Here is an 18,572-nt window from a genome sequence, read left to right on the forward strand (position 1 = left end):
AAAAGGTGTGTGCGCAGTTTTCCATTCATTTTCTTGGAACGGAATCCGCCATTTTGAATTTCCATTTTGTAGTGACCGTTTGATTTAAATAAAATGTTGATTAACATTAGGACTACGTTTAAAATTATTGTTCTACTAAATTCTAATACATTCATCTTTTACTTTACTTAATTTTCAAAATTCGAACATATTTTTCCGTTACAACTGCAATTAAAAATTGTATAGGGTAAACGTCCCATTACATTTCTCTTCTCAAAATAAAAAATACTTTTACCAAATGTTCAATTCAATACAAAAATAATAGTTTAAGGTAAATGTCCCATTGCATTTCTTTTCTCAAATTAACATATACTTTTAGAAAATGTTCAACAAATAGTAACAATTTTCAATTATTTTCACAGAAAACCAACCAAAGCTCAACCATGGAAAAAGGTAAGATGTGTGTAGAGATGGTTACCATTGCAACGACTTTGCGACACGACAAAAACTCAATACCAGACTATAGTCATGCGCAAATCGTACATTGGAATTAAAAATTCAAGCTTTTTTCCTAACTTTTTATTTTATTTTATGCACATTTTCTTTTTTTCTTCTGAACACTGCTCACTTTTTGTACATGTTTGTTGAATAAACTTGCAAAAACACTGTAATATTTGTTTTATCTCACCAATCTTAACGTTTTAAGGATTAATTTCATTAAAGCGATTATTTTAGGCTTTTTATAGAATTGAAATACGGTCGGCGATCCCCTATACTGTTACCCTTTTAGGGGTTGGTCACCCTTTTATGTGGACGATAATTAAAATTACTGTGTGACTTATCAAACATCATTACCTGGGGCTGTTGGGTGTTCTATCGTTGTTTTTTTAATGACAAATGACGTCATCATTTTTAAAGTACGTTTTTTAGGCTTTTGATGCATTTTTAGTGACGATTAAATCATAATTGTTATTCTTATTGATTCTATTACGTGTTGTTACTGTTATTACATCGTGATATCGATTTTAAATTCGTCGTTCGAGTTTGTTGAAATTCGTTACCATGGTGATTTTTCTTGATACAAATTCACTGCTTAAATCCTATTGGAAGCTTATAGATATCTACTTACTTACATACTAATTTATATTAAACTAAGTTATAGTTTTCCATAAATTCCTTGTAAAAAAATATAAACTTTATACCTAATGTAAAATTCTATTTAGAAATAAAACATCAGTAATTTCGGTCTAACATTTTTTCATTAAAATAAATTAATTTCGAAACTAAGCGACCAATGATAGCTGTTTACGTTATTACATGCATATTAACTACGAATAACTATTTAAAATTTTAATTAAACAAATTAAATACAGTTTCTTGGTTTGTCTGTGTCTATAGTTTACTATAAAATTATTTATTAATTGTAAAACCTTGAAACAAGATCGTTTCTATTTTGTATTACTAATGTACCCATTTATTTATTCTTAGTTAGGTACTTGCATTATGTATTTATTTAATATTTTAGTGTATAGTATGTATTCAGTACTAACTAATCTGTATACTTAAATACAGATCCGGCTTGAATAAACCAACCAATCAGAGCGCCGAACGCGCTCTCGTTTCGATTACTTTAAACGTAAAGCAAACTCGTACTAAGGGTGCAAAATCAGTTTTTTTTTCTAGAATTTCAAAAACTCGGGTGTACTGGATGTCTTCTTCAAATATTTTTTTAATCGACGACATTGATTTTAGTAATTTTGTGCTAATAATAGGTAATTTACTCCTCGAGGCAAAAAAACAGATCATGTAGAATTAAAATATCCTAATTAGCGTTACTTTACAGCAAAAATAAGTGCCGGCTGTTATAATGCCGTATTTGTAAAGAGTGTTCAGCCAAGATTATAACAAATATGATTAAATTTATTCATAAGAGATTGCCCCATACAGTATACAGATAGATAAAGTCATTGAGAAAATCTAGTATCAGTACTAGCTAGTTAACTGAAACCAAAAGTAACTAGAGTATAATTAATTTTAGTATCCATATCATTAAAGTGTTTACGAGCAGTTAAAGCATTGGACGTTAGTTTTATAGATCCTTAGTTAGTTAGTTAGTACTGGCAATGTAATGTTGCCACATTTTACTGTATTTCTTAATTATTGCGTAATCTGTTGCATTTTTGTTGCTAAACAGCCTAGATTATGGTAAAATTAATTAACTTTATTCCCATTGGTTATCGTAAAATGTTTAATAATACAATGATTTAATTTTACTTATGTGCTGTAGTTTAGTTGAATAATCAAATAAAACATTTTTCGTATCTAATTATAAAACAAAATTCAACAACATTTCGAAACTCAAATTTCACGACATGACAAAAAAATATTCAATTTTATAGTTAACAAACAAAGAAAACACATATAAAAAGAAGATATATAACAACTATAAATATATATAACTTTTATATTAGTATGGGTGGCACGTGTCACACATAAATAAAGTTATTTTATAGTTACTGTGATTTACGCCAAACGGTGACTGCCTCAATGGGACAACTTGAAGGTAAAACAGACATAGTAACATCTGGTACATAGTTATATAGCATTTACGTCAAAATAGTAATAAAATTCCCTTAAATATAAGTCAAGTTGCATATAATAGCAGTAGCAATATAATAATAGTGATTTAACCCTACACAGGAACAATATTATTAGAATAATTAATTAGTTAGCGAGGCCATAACTGGTACATTTACCTTACATTCTGCTTTCTCGATTACGTCACGGGTTTTTTGTTCTTATTAATTTGATGACTTAAATATTATATTGGTAATTACATGGATCATTATGTACTTATGTAATTAATTTGATACTTAATAGTTATTATTTTACGCTGAGAAGGTGCAAAAAATAAAATATATTTTTTATTAAACAAATGATTGATAAGTCAGATCAGATCAACCTGAAAGTACACTTCGATCTCTTGACAAGAGGTTTTGGGCTTTTTTAAGGGAGAACATCATCCATTTCCCACCATTTACTTACAGGCTTTTGATGTGATGTGATAGAGTATAGATATAGTAGAGTAAACATATAGTAGAGTATAGAGTATTATAATATTTATATTTCAACAAATCTTGAGTATACAAAACACAGTTCAGTTTTCCAACCTACATAAACTGTCATATTGCCACAAACACTTCATAGTTTATTCATTTTATTAATTAAAACCCAATAAATACTAGATATAGTATTATTATTATCATTTGCAACTGTTAACACAACCTGCAACTATATAAATATAGAATATGAAATATATTTTATACAAGTAACTAACTAACTAGGCCTCATTAAAATGAAACTGTCAAAGTAGTTATTCATATAAATAATAAAGATTGTTTATGTGTTGGTTCGTTTGTTAGCCATTTGTGTCTAAACGGCTTGATGTATTAGAGTGTGATTTTGGTAGTATATAGGTTAATAGAGAGTATGAAAGAGAAGATTGCTTTATAAGCTTTGCTGAGGGCAATGTAGCTAGTCGTGGAGACAATGGCACATCATCTCTTGTATAAATTGTATGTATCATATCCATATCATATATTGCATTATAGGTTTAAGTAAGAAGAGAAAACTGACGTGAAGCAACGCTTGCGTTGTGTAAGTGAAGTTACCGGAGGCCCAAATACCCCCTTCCCAATCCCCGATTGCCCAAAAACCCTTAATTTACTAACCCCCAAAAGGCCGGCCACGTACTTGTAATAACTCTAGTGTTTCGAGCGTCCATGGGCGGCGGCGATCGCTTATCATCAGGTGATCCGTCTGCTCGTTTACGGACTTATAAAAAAAAACTGGTCATACTTATTTCTTCTTTAGCCCTAAGGGCAAAACCGGGCTAATAACCAGTCTATTATAAAACCGTAGCGTGAGAAACAATAAATGACAAAGATATAATAATAAACAACTCGGCTAGATACGACAGTTGCTAATCTGTGTCAAGGGTGGTCCACGTCTGTAATTTATAATCCTATCGCACGCAATCTTTGAGCCTTAAGCCGGCAATTATTAACACTTCCAGTAGCTCTAAGTGCGTAATGAAATCGAAAAAATGACCAACAAATCTTGACCTCTATCGTGATTTATGGCTTGTATTTATAAGTGTCTCATTAAAATGGTTATGGAACTAGGACAGAGATTAAAAGATTTTAGAAGTGACACTCAAGTGACAGTTTACAAGACTGTGATTTTGATTTATTGTTGTCTTAAAATTATTTTGTGTTACATAACCTCTTTTGTTGGTTATTTTCTCTAGTAGGCCAATTAAATATGGTACTTTATAGATTAATTTAGGTAATTATTTTGCCTTATTAGTGTCATAGATTTATGTCACAATAACTCGTTGTTATGGAGGTAGTATTACTAGAGTGGGTATTATTTTAATGGTCACGCAGGCATAGTGTAGTGTCGCATGAAGATTGAAATTGGGTAATGTCATGTAAGGCAATCAAGAGCCTTAACTATAGGATAAAAAAATACTTCTCTCCATTTCACTCAGGGGACTATTTTAATTAGCATTTAATGTATTTATGATTTAAGTTAGTATTGGTCATATGGTATATCGTAGACTTTGAATTAGACAATTAGATAATAATATGCAATCCAAACAACAGGCTCATATTTAACAGAAACGGTTTTAAGACTAATACCGGGGTTCCGGCTCGTAAAGCAGGAGTGAGAACGGGTGGTTTTTAGTCAGTAAGAGTCTGACACTCGCTCTTGCCTCATTCAAGACGAGAGAAGTCATTGAACGACTCAGCCCCGCAAAATTTTATAAAAAAAGAAACATATTTAAGAAATAGTCCAGGAGTGAGAATATTTGAAAAACAGTAGCAGAAATATCTACATCTCTTTGCAAACACCTTAAAGCAAACCACTTTTCTTAAACCAGTTTCTGTCTATCTAATCCCCATCACCATCACCACAATTATGCAAGAAAATACCCACAACAAAATCTCAAACTCGGAAACAAATAAAATACAATATTAATTTCAAATCCCGGGATATTTAATACCCAGCATAAACCGTTTACACGGTCCGATTATAATCGAGAACTCGCCACTATGGTTACGCAATCGAATGAAACTCGATACTCTAGTAAAGGTGGGAACACAACTCGGTTTGGTTAATCGATTTTAGCTAAGTGTGTAAGATTCGTAATCTTTTATAGAAATGATGGTTTTATACTATTTATGTCATTGTAAAAATGTTAATTGATTTGATTTTTTATTATATTGTCACGCCTTTTATCTCCGGAGGGGCAGAGGTGCATATTACGGCACGGCTTTCCACTGTACAATGTACACTCACTTTTTCACAATTTATGTTGTAGTTATTCTAATACATTATTTACTTGCTAATTTTAATTACTGATCTCAATCCAAAATTGACAGATTAAGAACGTTTTTTATCAGAAAATAAGTTCCATGTTTCACGCTAAAAAGTTATAAAAAGTGAACTCGGAAAGCTTAAGTCGTTTTTATGGTAGTTTTATAAAAACTATGTTCGGTTATAAAGCTTTAACCTTTGGCATGTCATAATGTCGTTCAACGAGCAAACATTCGATGAGTTTTATCGACTACTCGGTCGTTTCGATACATAAATCAATACTACTACAATCTACTTAGGTAGCTGCTGTCGCTTCGGAACACAGACAATTTTCCTATCAAATTAACCTTTCTGTACCCTTAGTACGAGTTTGCTTTACGTTTGAAGTAATCAAAACGATTGGTTGGTTAGCTCGAACCGGCCAATCAGACCGCCGAACGCGTTCTTGTTTTGATTACTTTACTTACTGTTTGAACTAATTGGTTAAAAAATATTAAATGTGTAGAGAATTTACACTACCATATTGACTTCTTTCCTTTTTTCCTATTTTATCTCAGTAGCTAGATAGAAATAAAAAAAATAAGTACAGGACCCTAAACATAAACCCTAAAAAATTTAAGAAAACATCACACAAAGATATAAACAATACTTAGATAATTGCCAATTAACTTAATTGCAACGAAACTAAAATTAATCGACTAGTGTGTCCGAACCTTAACCGATTAACTCGATATAAATCGAGTAGAATCGAGTAATGAGCGTGTCGTAGACGATTCCGAGACCTATTTACTCGACTGTCGTAATCTTTATTAATTAGTTTAATTCTAAAGGAAAAAAGATCGATAAGTATTTCTAAATTGCAAGACTTGGGCGTCTGTTTATGTAGTGGTAACAAAAATATATGGATTTTATTCAGATATACTGTTTTATTTTTATAATTTTATTACAGTTACGAAATGAGCATTGGAATTTTTAAAAGGGTAAACTTGTTAAAAAGTGATATTATTGTATTTTTCTGACTATGAAAGACAGGAACATAAAATATTAACCTAACATAGAGTATTCGGAGCGGACTGCCTAGCGGGTTACCAGGGTTCCGGCTCGATAATCAGGAGTAGGAGTGGGGTGGTTTTTTAGTCATTAAGATTCTGAAAGTCTCTCTCTCGCACTGTTCAAGGCGGGAGAAGTCATTTGATGATATCCCCCATTAAAAAAAGGCTCACATAGAGTACCCTACGTTAGGCTCATCCCCACATCTATAGGTATATTGGTTTAATTTAATTGACCAGTATTTTAATACAGTAGATCTAGACTAATAAACCTAATTAATACATAAACATCCTCTTTGAATACGATAGGTCGAAGTAAATCTCAATTAGATATATTTTTTGCTATCATTACGTCCACAGTTGGGTGCGCATGTGCAGTATGTAGGCTATGCCCTTATGTTGGATAGTTGACGGATATTGCTTAAAGATTCAAATTAGATGTAGTAAGGACTCTACTTTAGTTGAGTGATGTAGTACTAGGTTACTTTGTAAGAGATTTAAGTTAGCATTTATATTAGGTATATTTAGTGATATACATTTTAAATAAATTTTGGTTTCTATTTCTATCTTGATGCAATACTTTAATATAATTTTAAGGAAAGAAAATCATCCAATGAATTCTCCCATTACTGATTAAAAAAACATACCGGCCGAATTGAGAACTCTCCTCATTTTTGAGAATCACCCTGTTCCTACTCCTGCTTTTCGAGCCGGCCCCGGTAAACCCGCTAGCTAGACCGCAGCTCTGGAACTTAACATATGCAATGCTACTGGTACTTTTTATCCCGAAAAAATGTGTACAGTAACAAACAAAGGTAATTGTGTGGCTCGATCCCTAGACATAGCCGAGGGCGCTGACAGAAGTCTGGTGTTTAAAAAAACTTTAATTCACCTGTATATTAGTGTAATTGATTTGTACCGTTCTATTCAATTAAATAAATAAATAAAATAAATCTGGAGCTAAACTAAAGTACTGGTATTTAGTCAATAGGATAAGCAATATTTTCAAACGAATAATTTGTATAACTTTAATTCTGAGGAAGTGAATGGAAAAATAATTATTATTTACTTTGTAAATGGAGGTCGCTAAATTATGGGACTAGAGATAAAATTTATTATATACGTTATATAGTTTATGTAACGACTTGTATATATTATATACAGGGTGACTTTGAATTCGACGTATTCCTCTCGGGAGGTGATAGTACAACCAATTTTCTACAAAATTAGCCCTGAGGTCCTTGGGCAGAAAGTGGCTAGTTTCTGAGATATTCAATATTTTTGGTTTTGTTAAAAAATTCCGAATTGATTACAAAAACATCAATAAGTAAAAAAATACTCATTGGATTTTAGTAGTTTTAGTTTTAATCAGTTGCTAATACATCAGTTATCATTTATAAATACTAATAATGGCGGACATATCATTCGTTTTAAAATAGCAAGTAATTTTTTATCAAATTTTGCTTTGTGTCACTAATTTGGTCAATAGAAAACTGGATTTATTTAAAAAAATATATGACACTAAGCGTACAAACTATTAGAAAAACTTCCTTGGTTTATTAGCTACCCAGAAACGTAAAATAATTAACAAAATTCTCAAAAACAAATGAATTAATTGATGATAAGTAGAGTATAAGGAGAAAAACTCAATTACAAAAACATGTTATTTTGCTAAATTTTGTTCAATGTGACCTCCCTTACGACGAATACATGCCCGAATATGCTTCCTTATCTCTATGACGGACACTCTTGGACTGAATATGCGTCTTATTTCGTCACTATCTTCAAATATGTTTCGGAGAAAAAATTCGATACACGGCCAATTCCGTCTGCATAAACAAGAAACTTCATGTAAAAATCAACCGTCGTTAGATTTTGGACACCGTGCATGCCATGGAGTTAGACCCCCTGCCAATATAACGCCTGGGAACCGAGGTATCCAACCATTGCCGTACAGAAGTTCGATAGTGCACTTGACAATCGTCGTGTGGAACAAATTCGTCAATCAAATTAATAAGTTAATTCAATAAACTAGTAGATTAAGTTAATTCATCTTATTTCTAAATTCAAATTTAAAACAATGACCCTAGCTCCTTCAAAAATTCTTCATAATTCTCACCATTTAAATTATTAGATGAAAAGTAGGGTCCAATTAAATAATTATTAATGATATCCATGCAAACATTTGAATTAAAACCGTATCCGTGGAACTGTTTACGTTGGTTTTGCTTTTTTCGGATTTCGTTGACTTTTTTGGGGCTAATAATGGATGTTGTGTTAGTTTGTCCAGCGCACTATCGAACTTCTGTACGGCAATGGTTGGATACCTCGGTTTCCAGGCGTTATATTGGCAGGGGTCTAACTCCATGGCATGCACGGTGTCCAAAATCTAACGACGGTTGATTTTTACATGAAGTTTCTTGTTTGTGCAGACGGAATTGGCCGTGTATCGAATTTTTTCTCCGAAACATATTTGAAGATAGTGACGAAATAAGACGCATATTCAGTCCAAGAGTGTCCGTCATAGAGATAAGGAAGCATATTCGGGCATGTATTCGTCGTAAGGGAGGCCACATTGAACAAAATTTAGCAAAATAACATGTTTTTGTAATTGAGTTTTTCTCCTTATACTCTACTTATCATCAATTAATTCATTTGTTTTTGAGAATTTTGTTAATTATTTTACGTTTCTGGGTAGCTAATAAACCAAGGAAGTTTTTCTAATAGTTTGTACGCTTAGTGTCATATATTTTTTTAAATAAATCCAGTTTTATATTGACCAAATTAGTGACACAAAGCAAAATTTGATAAGAAATTACTTGCTATTTTAAAACGAATGATATGTCTGCCATTATTAGTATTTATAAATGATAACTGATGTATTAGCAACTGATTAAAACTAAAATTACTAAAATCCAACCAGTATTTATTTATTTATTGATGTTTTTGTAATCAATTCGGGATTTTTTTACCAAAACCAAAAATGTTGAATATCTCAGAAACTAGCCACTTTCCGCCCAAGGACCTCAGGGCTAATTTTGTAGGAAATTAGTTGTACTATCACCTCCCGAGAGGAATACGTCGAATTCAAAGTCACCCTGTATATTTGATTTAATAACTGCGACTGAAATGATAAATGGCGATAAAATCAATTAACACTGATTTATCTGTAATTGCTGTTATTATATTCAGCGGAAACTTAAGATTCAAAACTGATATTTATTTATGGTTTAAAATATTTAAAGATTTGTTGGTTAAAAATAACTTAGGTACGGTAACTCAGGTAGATAGGTACTTTAATGCTCAGTTAGCAGTTTTAAAGATTTATGACTGTTCTGTGTATTCAGTCGTTATTTTAACTGTAGAAAGTTGTATTATTGTCTTAACTAAAACAAAATAATATGATAATATTTAATAATTAATAACTAGTTTCTGCTAGCGGTTTTGCCCGCGTTCCCGTGGGATAAAAAGTATCCTATCACCCAAGTCGGCTCATACCCTGTCTGTATACCAAATGTTATCACAATCACTTACTAAGTTAATATACTGTCCTGACATATACATACTGACAATCAAAAATGTATTCTTGAATTTTTATCCAACACCTGTATCTTGTCATTTAAACTTATTTTTAATGTTATCTTTGAAAAAGGTGTTTACTTAATGTTTGGTGGATCAGGTAGCGTTGCTCAGTCGTTAGAATGGACGGTCAGGTGGTCACTTATAACATACAGGTGTAAAAATTTGATGATGAACCAGAACCAGAATATTCTGTCAACTAAATATACTTTTTTTAAAGAATCCTTGCCATACATTCAGATTTTCTCTTGTGTCGTGGGTGAGTTTACAAATATACTAGTTCTCATACACTTCAAATCCAGGCCCGAAACTACTATTTGTCAATCACATAAAGTACTGCTCCGTGCGGGAATCAAACTCGCTACTTGTTACACGTCAGCCAGTTGCCAAGCCACCGCGCCAACCGTGCAGTCATAATTTACAGTTCTATAAATATTTCAATTTACTTTAGAATCAACGCTGTAATAAATAATGATTCCTATCTCCCTTTTTTACCCGACTGCGTCAGAAGGAGGGTTATGTTTTTCGAGAGTATATATGTATGTATTTTAAAGTTTGATTTTCTCTTGTCACCAGATCGCTCCTGGCAGAGTCACCGAAAATGTCGCCGTGACTGTACACAGTGGGTCGAGGTAAGTTACACTTTAGAAAAAAACTCATTTATTTTACTAGAAGAGGTTAGCTGAGGTGCATTTACATTGTACTGAATTTCCACCAGTTAATCACAATTATTAACTTCACTTCTTGTTATAAAAACCGACACGAGAATGTTTTTTTATTCGCGAGAAACTCAAAAAGTACTGAACAGATTATTATATGATTTACATGAGTTAGTAGATGAAACGACCTCAGAAGAAATTTCAGTGTAATTTCAGTTAGACATAGTTACTAATGAAAAGGGAACTAAGCAAGTAGTCGACTAACTGCCATGTGGTAACATACTATTACTAACTCGCGCACTCAGAGTCATTTAATGGTTACTTAACCCAGTCCTTAGCAATTGTTTTCCATATAAAATCGTTACTAAGGAATAATTTAAGTAAGCATTAAATGACTCTGAGTACGGCGGTTAGTCATTAGTTTCACTAGTAATTAAGTTTACATATAGTATAGAGTTGAGCCTTGAAAAAGCGATTTGGGCCACAGATAATGTCTCCGGCTTTATTTTTTAAAACAGAAAGATAGACAGATCGATAATGATCGTTTCGAAGGCATTATAATTATGCTCATGCGCAATATTTGGTCTTACGTTTGGTCATTATACCTATACTGCTTTTATAACATATACGTTTATATGTTATATGTTATTTACGAAATCTATTTATATAGATGGTTATGAAAACCTATGTGTTATTGAATTACTAAATTCTGTTACAAAGCAGTATTTAGTATTATTTTATAATAGTATTTAGTTATTTTCAGCATTTAGTTTCAGTAAAATCGTAAAGTTTTGAATTGTGCATTGTATATTATTAGGTTTACTCCCTATTACACGGGATGCTAACATATTTGAAGAATATTTTTATAATAAATATCGTGAGACATACTAAATACAATAGTTTACTCACGTAAATTAATGAAGAAAAGCTCTACTAGTTTCGAGTCACATAGAGACTCTTCATAATGAGCAATTTTGTTAATATATATATAAAAAAATACAACCTATATATATATATATACATATATATAGGATTATATAGCATATATATAGGGACTATATATATATATATATATACAACGTGTAACAAAATACCCATATACATCAAGAAGCGCTGATGAATACAGGTTGAATAGAGTCTCTACAAGAAGTTTCAGCTTAAAATACGATTAAAAATTTTTTTGTACCAAATACTTGGTATCGCATGTTTCTTGATTTTAAATCATACAAACATGTCACAACACTACAGGGATCACTCACTAATATTACGAAACATTTCTTCTGTCAATCTGATCGCCTAGTACCTGTCTACCTAATTTTGAATCACGCGGCGGCGCGATTTGAAAAATTCATAACTTGGTACCATGAAAACATGAGTTTAAAAAACCCTTCCCATATCGTTTGTTATGTTATCTAGAAGCCGTGCAATTGATATGTATACCCCCTTTTTGTTACACGTTGTATATATATATAGGTTATATTTTGTTAATTTGCAGGAAAATGTAATTTTGTAGGTATATGAGCATCTCTGTTCACCCCTTTAGGATATTGACTCTAGGTCATCACACCCAAGTTTTGAATACTTTTGTTTATTTTTTAAATATCAAGGTTTTTATTCTGCTATAAATATTTAACTTAAAAACTTCATCTCAGGTAAAGAAGGTAACAAAAACGTCACATTTATTATTATCGACCGATAAAGATTTAGTTAGTATCAAATATGTTTGTTTTTTAGTAATTTTTTGGGACACCTATATTTTACGCGTATAAGTCGTTATTTAAGTACCTAAAGGTTTAGGTTTTGATATCTTGTGGAAGTACTCTTTTTATTTTATTTTTTATTTATTTCATAGGTACACAAAAGAAAAATAGCATAATGGTCTTATCAGGGAACCTTTTTTTAAGTGGGAGAAATCATCCAATGTCTTCTCCCGTCTTAGGCGAAGCAAGAGGGAGTATCAAACTCTTACTGACAAAAAACCACCCCGTTCCTACTCCTGTTTTTCGAGCCGGAGCCCCGGCAAACCCGCTAGGTAGTCCGCAGCTCCGGATTTATCAGAGGACCTAGTGTAATTTTTTATAAAGAGATTTTCTAAGTTTAGATTCCTCCATTCGAAACTATACTTTGGAACAAGCACGTAGCTTCACTGACAGACAGAGAGACGGACAATTCACTTTCACGTTTCAAAGGTGCCCAATTTTGGATTAATTAAAATAAATGCTTTGACTTTGACTTTACAACAAAACCTTTGTTATACCTTCGATAGTAATTAAAAATATAGCAATAACAGTAAACTCCCGTTACCTATAAACATCGAAACAAAAACAAAACAAAGGGTTACGTATCTAGATCAGGACGCACAGTGTTCAAACCGGCATCGTGTCGTGGACAAAAAAATGTTTATTTATATAAACACTGGTCAAGTACGAAGCAACGTGCTGCGAGTTAGGGCAGGACGGCGTTGTGGCCACAAAAACTTGCCTGACTGCACACTGTGTGGCTACAGCGTGTTTTAGTTTTATTTTTTGCATAATTATTTATTTTTGTGCAAATAAACACTCCATGTGTTAGTAAGATCGATTGCTAAATAAAAGGTCTTGAGTGTCAAATCTGAGGACATATTTCAAAATTCTCAATTGAATTCATGGTACAAAATTCGATTTTATGGCTTACGAGAAATGCAAAATGCATTTTTAAGGGAATAAAATCATCCAATGACTAAAAACCATACCGTTCCTACTCCTGCTTTTCGAGCCGGAGCCCCGGTAAACCCGCTAGGTAATCCGCAGCTGCGGAACGTGCAAAATGCTCGAGATTTTGTTATAATATTAAAGAAACTCATGACACAAAAATAAGTACCATTATTTCTAAATATACATAACATAGGTACCCATTACAATAAGAAACATACCTAAATAAGCACTTTTACAAACAGCCTGTATCGACAGTTGATTGAGAGGTCGTCACGTCTAGTGAACTACTGCGCGCGCGCAAATTACACGAAGCTGTATAACTAGGTCCGATGCTACACAAATTGTATGCATCTTTCATCTTTTGCGGTCTACAATCAGGTCGGCAGTACTTTATAATTCTTCAACATGCTACCATGCAGTATTTATTTCGAAAATTATTTGGTTTTTTATACTGACTCTGCAAACCACTGTGCTATGAGTCTGATATTTAAGTGCTAAACGTATTTAGACTAAAGAATAGAATCAAATCCTTGTTATAACCAAATTAGACGTCATCATTATCATCAATTAATTTCTAAGTGTGGGAGATCCATATGCTTCTTGAACAGAGTGATAAACAGCCTCACAGAACACCGACGTGAAATAATGCTTGCGTTGTGTGAGTGAGGTTACCCGAGGCCCAATTACCCCCTTCTTTCTTAACCGATTCTCTAACGACCCTCTAATTTCTAACCCCCAAAAGCCGCCAACGCACTGGGCGGCGATTGCTTACCATCAGGTCATTCGTCTCTAATAACACCCACATACACACCTGTGATATACACCATATAAAGATCTATATAACTATACCATGTCAAGTATAACGTTGGTAGGTATTTTAACTAACTTCCATTGAACACAATACCGACCTAAATCCATTGTTTTAAACCCAAGAATGTTCAATAATGTGCCGGTATGAATCAATAAAGGGTCGCAATTAAGAAAATAAATGGCTCATCAACGTTAATTAGTGATTTATTACTGCACAAAGTAATTAAGCAATGCCTTACCGGGATTATACGAGTACTATTCGAACCGACTTCCATTCACAATTGTATTAAATAAACACGGATTTTTAGACGTTAGAATGAGATGGGATTGTATGGAAATTTTGTGTCGATTGCTTCTGTGTCGAATGGTTGAAAGAACTAGCTACTGGGGAATAAAGATTGTCGCGTCGATTCGATTGAAGCTAATTATATTTATTACTAGTAAGAACATAAATTGACTTTGGTTACTTTAATTTAGAGTTCAAATTAAGACGCTAAGTTTAACAAATAATGATCGAACTCTAATGATGACAAAATACAGTACAATTTATTTTTTATTACGCTTTTATATCCAGAAAAATAGCTTAATAATTTGTCCATATCTACCACTGACAACAAAATGAATAATATAAGATGATCAGCTGACTGTACCTGCCACAACTGCATAATGGCTTGAACATAATTGATCTAGTTATCGACACCTGCATTGCTTAAGCTCTAGGCTATCGATTGCTGTAGATCATTCATATCGATATTATCACACATCGACACTTCACATCACTAAAGAACTGACATTTCCATCGATGTTTGAGTATCGATATTATTTATACTATTTTTTGGAGAATGTGTTTTATCGATAGTGTGTTTGGACATCTCTAATAAATTGCAATTACGTATTAGAGGCCCTTTGGGGCGACTGGCTCTCATTGTAATTTTAATGCAACTTTGTAAGACTAAAGGCGGATAATCCTCAACAATATCTTCTTTGAATAGTATTTCCTTTTTGATAATTATATATTTTTTGTGAGTTCTGAAGCAATATACACGAATACTACTTAATTGAAATATACTTTACTCGTCGTATGCTAACAACGAGTTGTTATCACCCGTTTCTTGTCACGGGAACCTTAATAGTAGACTAGTCTGCCTACCTACCCTAGGAAGTAGGTACCCTAAAAGACTACGCACTTTACAGAAACCTGGCAACAGTGGTCTCTGACTAAAGTGAACCTGATGAAAATCAACTTAGATACGTAGTTCAACAGTGGAATGTCATAGACCGGTGATATATTTCATCACCTGAGGGCTTAGTACTAGTTTGTTTTACGTTTAACGAGCGCACTTTGATTGGTTGGTTCGTTCACGCTGGCCAATTAGAGAGCGCGTTATTTTCTTTCAACGTAAAGCAAACTCGTACTAAGGGTACCCAATCCTGTACAGAATGCACTTCCTACAAATAAAACAAAGTGAATTTTTATCGATCATTTAGTATCAACTTTCGGTTTTTAATGACGGAATTCCGTGACGGAAATCGCATGATAACATGAAATAAATGTTGAGTAGTTTTGTTGTTGTGATTTTTAGAATGCGTCGACTAACTATACTGAATTTTATAACATGCTAGTAAAAACTAGTGATTGAAAACCTTGGCAGGTGAATATAAATGCATTTACAGTCTTTCATTGGTATTGTTTAAAAATAAAACGAAAGAAATGTGTCGAAATGTGCCAAATTTTTGGTAACAATTATAATGCGTTCAAACTTTAGTCTGTATTGCATATTATTATATTATATGAGACACTAACGAGTCGAATATTTCACAATACTTTTTTTTTTAATTTGTTTACAATAAATGCAATGTAATGCATATTTAATACCAACCAAAAACCACTAAGGTCCAAAACCAAAAACACAAAACTCGTGCTATCACGAAACTATCTCAAAATCAAAATTATATCAAATTAGTTTTTACAAATATATACATATTTCAGTAAACTCCGTTATTTCGATATAGGTACTCGATTATTTCATGATTGTAATAACGATGATAATATAATTAAACCCAATGCCATATCTTAAAACAAATAAATAACCAATACATTCGAAATAATGGATTTTTTAGATATTCGCCTTAACCATTCCAGTATTACAGAGTAGTAAGATAATTAAGCGTGGCTTATTATTGACAGGCTACTAAATTATCGATAGGAAACACATGTCAGCTGTGTGCTGCGCCTTAAATTATACGGTGGGCCACCGCGGGGTTCTATGTCATAGGAGAAACAAGAGACAGTAGGTTTAGTCTCCAATTTATAGTTTTTGTTAAATGATTGGTAAGGGTTTTCTATAAAAAATACGTTTTTGCGCTTGCTAGATGGCGCTTCTGTAGTTTAAGGCGCGTGTTGATTTTCTCTGCGGTTATTAAATAATTAGGAATTAATTAGGCATTTAGGAAATGTTATTAGGTAGGTTATATTAGATAATGCTTAATTTTTTAAAGACGTCAATGAGGGTTTAGCCTTGTAACTTAAAATAAAATAGTTTTATAGTGACAAACGATATGAGATCATATAGAATAAAAGATTTTGTATGCCATTAATTACAAATTTCTTATAAATCAAATGCAATTTCTTAACCTTCTGTCTTTAGCAACAATACATTCTACAGAACGTACACTAGAGTACGTGTTTGTTGAAATAAATACAAGGTATTAATATTATTTACTCTATGTCCCACGGCGGCGACGGTGCATACAAAATATTTATTTGCCTCCTTTAGTTATTAGATCAAGAACACAACTGTGATATACTATTCGATATAGCTTTTAGTGTGCGATGAATGAAAATATGTGACGATTGACATTTATAAAACAAGATGGCTACCGCTTTAAACAGATATTTTAAAGAACTGTCAAATGAAATGATTAAGTTCACATAATATCACCGTTATCAGTGATACGTGAAATTATTAAGTATAATAGACATAATAATATGAAGTCTTCAACTACAGACCAGTGAGTTGGATCTTCAGCTGACTTGACTTGAAGGCTCTAGCTATCCTAGCTCGATAAATCAATATGTCCAGGCTTGGTATACATAGCTTAGCACTGGTAGAAACGGGTTCAACTAAGATATTATGTTTTTATATAGAAAGATTCGTGCTGTGGATGTACGCTATAGAAAGGTGGTCGCAGGTAGTATAGCTGTCTGCAAAGCAGAGTACCTACAGCTGTTACTTTGCGGCGGCGCATCTTCATAGCACATCCTACTCGCACAGCTACACAGCTTAGTATCAATGGAAACGGACACATAGTTTCACAGCTTAGCTATTACATCTTCGTAGCATAGTTACATAGAATATTACTTTTATAGACGGACAGACTTCACAGATCAATCATTATAGTTACTTTATCTCAGACCTAGTTCTCGCTGCGACAGGATACGTTATTTCAACGATATTACGTTGCGTTTCCTACCAACTACAAACTAATTGCAACTAGCGGTAAATGAACTTCATTAAATAACATAATATCTGATTGAAATATACAAACCTGATTGCACATCAACCTACACCTATTTAACAATATCTCTCAATGTAATAACAACCTTAACACCAGTTAGTTTTAAGTTCGAAATGGAATAGAGAAATTTGAAATTGGTGTAGCTTGATCTGCAGTCTTGAAAGGCAGGATGCAACTATCTAAATTAAATATGCGTTTTACAGTTATTGCAAAGCCAATTATACTTATATTTAAGTATGTATTCAAATTGTATATAGCGTATAATAATTGAGAAATTATCATGATTATTTTAAAGGGTCTGGTAATGTAATTACATTTAATTTTGTAATTCAATTTACTGTTTTTAATTAATGGGTGTTTATGCAAAGGAAATGCTAAATGGCGTGCGGTGATGTGATGTCGGTTGAGTAAAAGAGAAAATAGTTTCCACTCCAAATCTTTTAAGAACCGTCTATGGTCGAGGGCTTAGTATGGGTTTGTTTTACGTTTATTGAAACGGGGCCCTGCAACGTCACGCCTTTTATCCCCGAAGGGTAAGCAGAGGTGCACATTACGGCACGTAAAGCCGATACAAGGTATACCCACTTCTCACCATTCGTGTTATAAGTCCCATGTAATAGGGGGTGAGCCTTTACTGAGAAATTTTGGAAAAACCAAAAAAAGCTGGGATTCTTGTCAGCTTGAATCTTCTTAACTATTTCCACTACCACTCTGTCAACTATGGAGTTTAAGCCAAACCATTCTTACGTAGGTAAAATTATTTAAGACATTCTTCGCATACCTCCCTAAATGCAGCTGTCTCGAGGAATGAGATCGAACCTGCGACACTTGGAAACGGTACAAAATATTATGAGTTAAATGTTACTTGCAAGCAGATGATACGTATCAACTCGTTTTTGAGA

General features: G+C 32.9%; 1 protein-coding gene across 5 annotated transcripts in view; it reads left to right on the plus strand.

The window, feature by feature from the left end:
- The window catches only part of LOC118271303 (apoptosis-stimulating of p53 protein 1), a 119,136-nt gene that overhangs the window by 84,150 nt on the left and 16,414 nt on the right, over positions 1–18,572 (plus strand). For 3 of the 5 annotated variants that reach the window (XM_050696094.1, XM_050696097.1, XM_050696095.1), the window contains 2 exons: positions 402–432; positions 10,566–10,621. The gene's annotated coding sequence lies outside the window, so the exon portion shown is untranslated. The remainder of the gene's footprint in view (positions 1–401; positions 433–10,565; positions 10,622–18,572) is intronic. The other 2 variants (XM_050696093.1, XM_050696096.1) reach the window with 1 other exon arrangement.

Source organism: Spodoptera frugiperda, chromosome 9 (genome assembly GCF_023101765.2).
Source record: "Spodoptera frugiperda isolate SF20-4 chromosome 9, AGI-APGP_CSIRO_Sfru_2.0, whole genome shotgun sequence".
Classification (NCBI taxonomy): Eukaryota; Metazoa; Arthropoda; class Insecta; order Lepidoptera; family Noctuidae; genus Spodoptera; species Spodoptera frugiperda.